Here is an 11,902-nt window from a genome sequence, read left to right as displayed (position 1 = left end):
AGCTGTTTCTCCTTTGATTACAATTGACAGGATCTGGCCTAGGGAAACCACATGAGATGTGCAGAGCAGTCCCCACCTCAAACTTTCTTTCTTTCTTTTTTTTTTTTTGGTACTGAGGATTGAACCCAGGGGCACTTGACCACATCCTCAACTTTTTTTTTTTTTTAAATTTTGAAACAGGGTCTCACTAAGTTGCTTAGAGCCTTGCTCAGTTACTGAGGCTGGCCTCCAACTTGTGATCCTCCTGCCTTGGGCTCCCTCCACTGGGATTACAGGCATGTGCCATCATACTAGGCTCAAACTTTCTTCCCAACCCCCACTTTAGCAATTTCATCTATGCCCTGAATGTTTATCGAAAGGTTTATCCAATGGGATTCTTGGATCTAGCTTCTCTTTGGTGATCAACTGGGTGAGGCGACAGTTGAGTCAATGAACAATGGAAACAATGGGAGGACCCACAAAAAAATCCACCCATAAATTGCTCAAGGTCAGGGACAGGCAGGTCACATGACCCCGGCCTCCCTCACACTCCTCAGTCTTTTTGTCCATCTTGATCTCCACTGGAGACTGTTTTCTGCATTATTTTTAACATGATTTAACCTGCCCTAAACACTTTCAGTTGGGAAGAAGAAGGGGAGGACGGGGACCTTCACCGAGTTGGAAGGCTGCCAGCCAGGAGCCCTCAGTAAAGGTAACTTTGAACACAGGAGAAGCGTGCGTTCAAAGCTTGATTTAATGAGAATTCTGAAATGTACCAAGAAATCAAATGATAAGCATTGAATAACTCAAAGCTCAAAAGGGCAGGACTTTGAACTTCTAAATCAATTTTTCTTCCAAAACACGTGCTTAAAAATCTTCACTGGTAGCAAGCCTGAAGGATTCTGGTTTTGTGGTCTCAAGGATAAGTATATGGTCACCTCCTTCTTTCTTTAGCAAAAACAAAGTCTTGTTTGAATCACCTCTATCAGCTCCTGCTCTGCCCCTGTGTCTTGGGAGTTCTCCGGAATTTGAAAGGTGGCAGTGTAATCCCATCTAGTTGGGGAAATTTTAAAAAGACTCAGGACAACTGACATTCAGAGCCAGAAACAGAGGGAGATGAAGCTGCACTGAATTTTAGCCTGGGAATCCTGATGTTTCTATTTGCATGATTCAAATTTTTAAAAGGTCAGTACACAAACGAAGTTCCTACAGTTGTGATATGAAATGGTCCAGGTGTGTGCTAGGCCAGGGCTTTTGGAACAGGGTGGAGGTGGTGGCAGGGGACAAGTTAAAGTGAGGACGGAGCATAGGAGTTTGTGAAGTAGACTGAGCCACCATGCTGCACAGCTACAACGGTGCCACGGCTGTGGTCACCTGGAGTCGTGCACCCTGGGTGACTAGGAGAGCCAGGTGAGTTCGCCTTACTAGCCTGGCTGAGTCGTGTTCAGGCAGACAGATGGACAGTCCTTTCCCCTGCAATCTTCCTTTAACCTGTTTAATATAACATGTCAGATTAATGAACTATGAATACATGTTCTTTTTTTATTTTATTTTATTTTATTTTTTTTGGTACCAGGCATTGAACCCAGAGGTACTCAACCACTGAGCTACATCCCCAACTCTTTTAAAAATATTTAATTTAGAGACAGGATCTCACTGAGTTACTTAGGGCCTAACTAAATTGCTAAGGCTGGCTTTGAACTTGCAATCCTCCTGCCTCAGCCTCCCAAGCTGCTGGGATTACAGGCATGCACCACCATGCCCATCCTACAGTTCTTATTATGTTATTACCTTTTTAAAAGCATGAAAGTAACTCCTATTTATTGTCAATTTGCATTAAGTAATCTGCTGTTACATGCACTTTTCTCATTTTGGTCACATAATGACTTTATGAGGTAGGCATTATTTTCTCCATTTAGAAGACATGAAAAGAAGCTCAGAGTTTAAGAAATCCAGAAGTCACATGGTGAAAAGGTAGGGGAGCCAAGTCTCAAACTTCCTTTAGTCTCACTTTAGATCCATTGTGGCCTTGTTAGTTTGGATCTGGAATGTCCCCCAAAGCTCCTGTACTAGAAGTATGGTCCCCAGTGCAGCAGGATTCAGAGGTGGGACTTTAAGGCAAACATTGGATTATAAGGACTCTGGTCTCTTGAGTGGGTTAATCTAATTGATGGATTAATCCACTGATAGCTGAATGGACTACTGGGAGGTGGGACTGTTTGGGGGAAGTAATCCACTAGGGGCATGCCTTGCAAGAGTTGATCTTTTCCCCAGCCCTTTCTGTGCTCACTCGCTCTCTCTCCTTCCCAGCTGCCATGAGTCAAATGACTTTCCTCTGCCACATACTTCCACCATGATTTCTGCCTCACCCCAGGTCCAGAGCAATGAACTGAGACCTCTGAAACAGAAATGAAATAAAATTTTTCTCCTTGGAGTTGTTCGTGTCAGGTATTTTGATCGCAGTGACAAAATGCTGATTAACACAGGCCTCAATCTCTCATATAAAAATCCTACCCAGTCAGAGAATCTGTATTTCTCGATGGAAGGTATACAGATGGCCAGTGCAGAGACATTACATCATTAGTCATAAGGGAAATGCAAATCAAAACCACAATAAGATACCACTTCAGACCCCCTGAAATGGTTATAATAAAAAACACAGATAATAATGAGCAGCCTCAAGGAAGGGGGGAAATTGGAAATGTTGTACATTGGTAGGAATGTAAAATACCATAGCTGCTTTGACAAGTAGTTTAAGCTCATTTAAAAGTCAAACACAGGAGTTACTACATGACCAAGAAATTCCACTCCTAACTCTATTCTCAAGAGAAATGGAGTCCCCATATATTCACACAAATCACCTATGGTCACAAGAAAACTTGTATGTTAATTTTCATGATAGAATTATTCATAACAACACAAAAATAGATATGACTCAAATATCTATTGACTGACAAATAAACAAAATTTGGTGGTTTGTCAATAAAAATAAATGACTGTTGAGCACTGTGACTCTTGCCTGTAATCCCAGCAACTTGGGAGGCTGAGGCAGGAGGAGGATCACAAGTTCAAGGTCAGCCTCTGCAATTTAGTGACACCCTGTCTCAAAATAAAAAATAAAAAGGGTTGTGGATGTGGCTCAGTGGTAAAGTTCCCCTGAGTTCAATCCCTAGTACCAAAATAAATAAGTAAATGAGTAGTGATATATGCTGCAATATTGCATGTTGAAAACACTGTGCTAAGTGAAAGAAGCTGGTCACAAAAGACCACATATTATATGATTCCTTTTATATGAAATGTCTCAAGTAGGCAAATTCACAGTGATAGGAAGTAGATTAAAGGTTGCCTAAGGCTTGGGATTACGGAGAAGAAGAGGGTGTACTGCTAATGGGTCCTCTGGAGGGTAATAAAAATGTTCTAAAATTGATTGTGATGCTGGTTGTACAGCTTTGTGAACATGCTCAAAAATTAATCGTACACTTAATGGGGAATTGTACACTAAATGGGTGAATTCTATGAGATGTGAATTATCTCATTAAAGTCGTTCTATTTTTCTTGTTAATGTGGGCTCTAGACAGTAGAGACAACTGGACCCAGGAATCTGAAGACTCTCTGGATTTTATCTCTGCCTGTCTCTAAAGCTGGTTTCACTTTTTCCTACAGCAGACTGGCTTCCTTTACTCAACAGCTCCCTGTTCTCCTATAGGGGGCTTCCACTTTCAAAAGGTTCCCTGTCTTCACTTGGTTTTGGTGAAGCTCTATGATGGCCTGGCTGGGGATGGACATGCAGCCCTGGCCAGGAGCAAGATCACTTAGCACAAACGTGGCCACCAGGATGCCCTGGTGCATTCTGAGGTGGAGACAGAGGGGAAAAACCTTGGGCTCAGTATGAACTCCATTAATGTTTGCTCCAGTAGCTTGCAGACACAGGAAGTCACTCGCTGTATGGATGAATAGTGGCTAGGAAGAGTCTTTTCTTTTAGAACAGATATGGAAAATAACTAGAATAAAAGCTAGCAGTAACGACATTTACATAGGTTTACTGGGTATAAGCACTCTAAACACGACAGAGTGATAACAGACCCATGAGGGAGAACTATCATGGCACCCGTTTTCCTGATGAAGAGACTGATGCACAGAGAGGGTGCCACTCACCAGCTTCTAACAGTAAGCCGGAAGACAAAGGAAGTGAACTCCCTGCCCCAGAGGAGTGTGCAGCCTAACTGGAAAGACAAATCACGCACATAAGAAACACAACGCCCCAGGACCATATCCAATCCAATCCCGAATGTTGCCAGCGGAGTTCAAGTGCTGAAGGAGTTCAGTAAATGAAGAGGGCCCAGTCATTCATTATTCCTTTACCCGTTTACTTCTTGCAGTTCTGGACTCTGACGACATCTTAAGAACTGTTTCTGCACTGGGGGCCCTGGGAGAAAGAGGACTTTAGGAATACTGTGGGAAGGAGTAGGTGTGCCAGCTCTGTATTCAGGAGGAGATGGCAACACAGTGTCTTGGGTTGCTATAGCAAAACACCATAAAATGTGTCTGTTATAACAGAAACGTATTTCTTACACTTCCAGTGTCAGTCTAAGATCAAGGTGCTGGCAGATTTGGTGTCTGGTAAGGACCCTTTTCCTGATCGATGTCACTTTCCTACTGTGTACTCACATGGTGGAAGGTAAAGGCAGCGTGCCAGGGTCACTTTTATAAGAGCATCAATCCATTCACAAGGGCAGAATCAACACCCACAGGCCCGACCCCTCATATCATCTCCATAGCACACAGATAATATCTGTGTAGGTGCCCCAACATCCACTGGCCAAGGCATTCCTGTAGCGCAGGGGGTCAGCAAACTACAGCTTTGTGCACCAAGATGATCTTACTACGTCACCCAGGTTAGACTTAAACTCCTGGGCTCAAAGGATCTTCCTGCCTTGGTCTCCCAAGTAGCAGGATTATAAAGATGTGTACCACCATACCTAGCTTAATAAAGTTTTATTGGAACATAGCCACACTTACTCTTTATGTGTTTATAGTCCTTGCACGCTGCAGCAGCAGAGTTGACACTGTATGGATTATTAAGCTTAAAATATTTATTACCTAGCCCTTTTCTTAAAGTAGTTTTTAAAGATTCTTTAGTTGCTAATGGACCTTTATTTCACTTATTTGTCTGCAGTGTGAGAATTGAACTCAGTGCCTCACACATGCTCGGCAAGTGCTCCATCACTGAGCCCCAGCCCCAGCCCTTTATCTAGCCCTTTATAGAAGACATTTGATGATCTCTACTTTCAGTAAGGACTAGATCTTATTTTGCTCTATTGTTCAGTCTCCTGCAGCAAATGTGTTTCCTAACTTGAACCAGAAGGGAATTTGTCATAAACAATGAGACTTTGGTAAAATTTCTGGAACCTTTAAAATGTTTTCACTTTTATGATTTCATTGCTCCCCACCCCCTTTCAGTTCAGAAAAAAAGAGGGGAAGGTAGCTGAATTATTGGTTATCTTTGGAAAAATACAACAGACCTGGAACTGAAAAGCAACCCCAGGACCTTAGCTGGTAGTAGGTCCTACTATGCTTCCTCACATTCAGTGGTAGGAAGGCAGCCAGGCCTGGGGTGGCGGGCAGCAAACATGGCTGGAGGGTACATGAGAAGTTAACTTGAGATACAGAGTAGGTTTTTGTTTGTTTGTTGTGGTGCTGGGGATTGAACTTTGGGCCTCAAGCACACTAGGCAAGCACTCCACCACTCTAAGTTACATCCCCAACCCTTTTCCATAATTTTTAATTATGAGATAAATTCTCATTAAGTTGCCCCAGCTGGCCTCGAACTTGGAATCTTTCTGCCTCAACCTCCGGAGTAGCTGAGATTACAGCCATGAGCCACTGCATCTGCAAGTTGCAAAATATTTTTTGGGGGTTGGGGTGGGCACCTGGAATTAAACTCAGGGGGCACTTGACCACTGAGACACATCCCCAGCCCCATTTTGTATTTTATTTAGAGACAGGGTCTCACTGATTTGCTTAGCACCTCGCTTTTGCTGAGGCTGGCTTTGAACATGCAATTCTCCTGCCTCAGCCTCCTAAGCCACTGGGTTTACAGGCATGCATCACCATGCCAGGCACTGCAAAGTAATTCTCACATCCAAAAATTATATCTTTCATCAAGATTTTAAAAAATCATCCTAATTCAATATATTTCTTTAGGAGTGTCTTTAATTTTCTTTACCAATATAGCATTATCAACTGTTTTAGTCAGTTTGTTCACAGCTATGGCTGAAAGACCCAACAAGAACAATTTTAGAGGAGGAAAAGTTTATTTGGGGATTCCGGTTGCTAGACAGTCATCTCCACTCTTTGGAGTTCAAAGTGAGGCAGAACATCATGGCAGAAGAGTGTGGCAGAGGGAAGCAGTTCACATGATGATCAGAAAGCAGAGAGAGACTCCACTTGCCTGATACAAAACATAAACCCCAAAGGCACGCCCCCAATGACCCATGTCCTCCAGCCACACCCTACCCACCTACAGTTACCACTCAATCCCATCAGAGGATTAATTCATTCACTGATTGGGCTAAGACTCTTATAACTCAATCATTTCTCCTCCAAACCTTCTTGCAATGTTTCACACCTGAGCTTTTGGGGGACACCTCACATCTAAACCTTAACACCAGACAACATCAACTAATTGTCAGTAATAGAATATGCCACCCAAGGAGAGCAGAATGCACATTCTTTTCAAGTACACATACGACATCTGCCAAGACAGACTTTATTTTGGGTCATGAAACAAGTCTCAATAAATTTAAAAGGATTCAAGTCTGACAAAATATGCTCTCTGAACACAATGGAATAAAAGCAGCGATCACTATTAATAGTGATTAAATAATGCTTGGATCGACAAATAAAAGGGAAATAAGAGTATTTTGAATTGAGTGAAAATGAAAATTCTACATATTAAAGTCTGTAAGAAACTGCTAACGCAGCGCATAGAAGGAAATATAAAGTAATTAATATTAGAAAACAAGAAAGTTTTCAAATCAATACCTCAGTTTTCATTCTAAGAAATAAAAAAAGAAGAGCAAATTAAACCCCAAGTAAGTAGAAGAAAGAAAACTATAAACATCTGAGCCCAAATTGATAAGCTCTAAAACAGAAAAACAATAGAGTAAGATCAGTGAAACAGAAAGCTGGTTCACGGAGAAGATTAATAGCAATAATAAGTCTCTAGCTGAGTGATCCAGAAGAAAAGAAGACAAATCATCAATCACAAAGGGGACAGAGGTGACATCACTACAGATTCTATAGTATTAAAAGGAAAAATAGGCAATGTCATTAACAACTTCATGCCAACAAATTCAACAACTTAGACAAACCGGACAAATTCCCTGACAGTACAAACTACTGAAATTCACTAAAGAGAAAATATGTAACCCAAATAGCCTTACATCAAATATAAAGACTGAATTTCTAGTGAAAACTCTTCCCCTGTCCCCTCCCACAAAAGCCAAAACCTTATGTACAGATGGCTTCATTGGTGAATTCTATTAGACACTTAAGAAAGAAAGAATATCAATTGTGTTAGCACAAAAAAGACTGGGATCGACAGAAACCTCACGAATCATCTCAGCTGTTTATTCAGGTCAAAGTTTCACAACAGAACAGGAGATGCAGGGATGAAATGGTGCCGGTGGACCCACTTTCCTGGTGGTAAATGAACCCCTGAACAAAGAAAGGGACTGGGTTTATGTTATTTTAAGGGGTGGTCTAGTGAGCATGTAAGTTTTCTTGGGCACTCAGGAATTTGAACTTTTTGGTTCAGGTGTCTGTGGGCAGCCTCTGGAGAGGATTTACTTTGAAGATTAAGGTCTCCTAGAGACTGTTACTTTAGGAGTGATAAAACACCTCCTCCCCTTCTGCAGCTGGCACCTGGGAAACTTTTGTCTTGGGAGGTGAAGCCTGTCAATACAAGGCCTTCTTTTACACTCCCTTTTCCCAGGTTACATTACTGTGGGGTTTTTTTCCCCCCATATCTATTAAATTCTACACAACTCTTCCAGAAAATCAAAGAGGCAGTTACTTCTTTAAAAAAAAAAAAAATTTATTAGCTGTTGATGAACCTTTATTTATTTGTATGCCGTGCTGAGAATCGAACCCAGTGCCTCACACTTGCTAGGCAAGTGCTCTATCACTGAGCTACAATCCCAGCACAAAGAGGCAACTACTTCTTAATTCATTCCATTAGATCAACTTTATCCTGACCCCAAACCAAAGAAAACCACAGGCAATTGCTCCTATTGGTAAATGCTAAAATTCTAAACGAAACAGCAAATCAAATCCAATGATACATAAAAAGTATCCAGACCTGGTGGTACACACCTGTGATGCCAGCTATGTAGGAGACTAAGGCAGGAGGACCACAAGTCCAAAGCCAGCCTGAGTAACTGAGACCCTGTCCCAAAATAAATATTAAAAGGGTTGGGGACGTAGCTAAGTAGTAGAGCAATCCCCAATACCAAAAAATAAAGTAGAAATATTTCTAAAATTCATACAGAAATACCCAGGATGTAGATTATTCGAGACAACTTTGAGGAAGAACAAAGTTGAAATACTGGCATTGCCTCATTTGAAGATGTATTTTAAAGCTACATTAATCAAGACAGTGGGATATTGGTGTAAAGATAGATATTAATATAACAATGGAATAAAATAAAGTCCAGAAATAACTCACATATGTAAGAATAACTGATTTTTCACTTTATCAATGTCACTTCCAAGATTAGGCCCTAAAAGTCACTGAGGCTTCCATTTTGATCCTTTGATCTTGTGCCAGTGGCCATTTCATAAGCACCTCTGCAGAAAGGCCCATGTGTCCAGCTCTCAGGCCTCTCACTAACAGACATGGGCACAGGCTTGGGGATTAGGCAGATTTATTTTATTTATTTATTTTTTTGGTCACTCTAACAAATAGTGATCAACTTAATAAGAGAACAAGGTTTATTTTAGCTCACAGTTTCAGAGACGAAAGTCCATGATGATTGGAATGGACACATCACTTTTACGTCCCTGATCAGCAGAGGGTGGGAGCCAAGGGGGAACACATTATGACATGAGAGCTTGGCAGAGCAAAACTGCTCACCTCATGGCTGCTGGGAGGCAAAGACAGAAAGAGGAGTCCATGACCCACAATCCCTTCAAGGCATGCCCCCAATGATCTAAAATCTCCCACTAGAATTTCTAACCTCCCAATGGCGCCATCTTGGGAACTAAACCTTCAACTCGTGGGCCTTGGAGGGACCAAACTTTAGCAGCTTGGAAGTGAACTTCTTGGCCTTATTCAAGCCTTCAAATTACTGAATCCCTGGCCAACATCTTGACCACAACCTCATGACAGATTTGGAGACGGAACCTCCTGCAAAGCCATTACCAATTCCAGCCCTCAGAACCGCATGTGAACATAGACATTTGCTGTTTGAGATGCTATGCTTTGGGGGTAATTGTTATGGTTTAGATGTGGTGTCCCCCAAAAGCTCACATGTGAGATACTGCAAGAAGGTTTGTAGGAGAAATGATTGTGTAGTCTTAACCTAATCAGTGAATTGATCGCTGATGGTATTAACGGAATGGTAACTGGAGGCAGGTGGGGTGTGGCTGGAGGAAGTGGCTCACTGGGGGCAAGAGCCACAGGGTATTTATTTGTATCTGACAAGTGGAGACCTCTCTCTCTGCTTTCTGATCACCATGTGAGCTGCTTCCCTCTGCCACGCTCTTCCGCCATGATGTTCTGCTCACTTCAGGGCCCAGGAAAGGAGCTGGCCTTCTATGAACTAAGACTTCTGAAACGTGAGCTCCCAAATAAACTTTTCCTCCTTGAAAATTATTCTGGTCAGATCTTTCAGTCACAGCAGTGAAAAAGCCGACTAAAACAGTAATTCTCTATACTCAATTGATAAATGTTAGAGGGACAGTTTACAAAAATGTGCCCACAGTTTAGAAAAACCCATAGAAGGTAGTAAAGGCTTCCTCTGCCAAGCCTGGTTAGCAGGAAGCCACTAGCGTCCTGAGTCTGAAGGAGAGGGAGGGAATCATTTCAGAACCTATGGAGAACTGCTGAATGGAAGGATGCAGCAACCCAGGAAAGGAGCCAGGGAAACAAACACCTTGGCCTCACTTTCTTCTCACCTTCAACCTCCCACTGGTCCCTGTCCCATTCTCCAAACTCCAGTGTAGTGCTTGAGTTCTGTAGCTGGAAGAAGATGGCTGAAACAGGACTGGGCAGTGGTGAATGTGCCCTTCAGGGAGTAGGAGGCAGAGGTGAGATTGGTGTTCTGGTTATGCACATGGAAAGCCAAAAATGAAAGAAAAAATAAAGATGAGCAGCAGGGTAGGAGCAGGGAAGGCAGGTGGGGAACAAGCTGTACCACTGATTAGATCATGATGAGCTTGCTCACCGAGTGCCAGAATGTTCTCTGATGGGCAGAACCAAGGGGCATTCTGCTTGGAAGGGTTTTTGGTGTAGAAGTGACTCCCAGCTTCTCTTGTTCTGAACATGTCCCTAGACCAGAGGTCAGCAAACTTTCTTAAAGGGACAAATGGTATTTTCAATTTTGCGTCACGGCTACTCTGTCAGAATGCCACACAGACAGTAAAAAATGGGTGGTGGAGCCATGTTCTCAGACGACTTTATTTACGAAAGGAGGCAGCAGATCTGCAGGCCATACTTACCAATCCCTGCCCTAAGACACTTAAGAATTTCGTGATTTCGTCTTCAGATAGACTTTTGAGATATGTATTCGTGTTCTTGAATGGACTTTTTCCAGGCCGGGCTCCTGATAAATAAGCAGTCCAGACTTCTTTCAGAGTATCGGGAACAAATGAGTCAGTTGATCCTGCTGTCGTTTCTGTAGATGTCTTCGAATGAATGAACGCATGGCTGATTAACCACTAATAGGGGATATGGAGTAGGAATTGCCAGTTCTGACATTTTCATTTCAAATATTTTCCTGAAGCTATGTTAGGTTAAAAGAATGTTTCTCTTTCACACCAGGAACATATTCTAGTTCCAGTAAAGTGAAGATCCATTCTGTCCCAAGTCCCAGATATCATATTTTTCCAATGTCCTATTTATAGGATGGCTTATATATTTAAAAGATACTATATTGTCTCAGGGCCTGTTCATAAAATAGTCTATTTTTATTCTTACTGGTAATAAAGGATATAGTGGGCTGCGGTTGTAGCTCAGTGGTAGAGCACTTGCCTAGCATGTGTGAAGCCCTGTGTTCAATTCTCAGCACCGCATATAAATAAATAAAATAAAAAGATCCATCAACGACTAAAATATATTATATGTTATATACATAAAATTATGATAAATTATATATATATAATGATAATAAAGGATATATAAGCTCTAGGTTATGATTTGCAACCTATTTTAATGTACTTGTGCCTAGGCTGGGGATATAGCTCAGTTGGTAGAGTGTTTGCCTTGCATGCGCAAGGCCCTGGGTTCAATCCCCAGAACCACAAAAAAAAAAAAAAAAAAAAAAAATTGTACTTGTGCTTATTTCATTGAAATATTTGCAGAATCGAGGACTTGAGACATAATGGGTTAAACTTTGAAAATCAGAATGATCTGAGTTCAAAACCTGTCACTTACTAGCTGGTTTGCTGAGCCAGTTTTCTCTCCTGTAAAATGAAGATGCTACCTAGAGATTATATTCCTATTCTTAGTACAAGGGATAACACACTCAAAACTCTTTAGCTCTTGAAAACTATTGGTTCTTAAAGTTTTATTCTCTGTCCTCTTGTTCTCAAATTGCAGGGTTTTTATTTGGGTTTTCTAAATGCTTCTCAGGCAAATCCAACACAGATGCCAGACAATTTATATATTCACTGGGACTCTGATTGCCGGCAACAGAAACTG

Source organism: Sciurus vulgaris, assembly GCF_902686455.1.
Source record: "Sciurus vulgaris genome assembly, chromosome: 5".
Lineage (NCBI taxonomy): Eukaryota > Metazoa > Chordata > Mammalia > Rodentia > Sciuridae > Sciurus > Sciurus vulgaris.
This window is presented reverse-complemented; position numbering follows the sequence as displayed.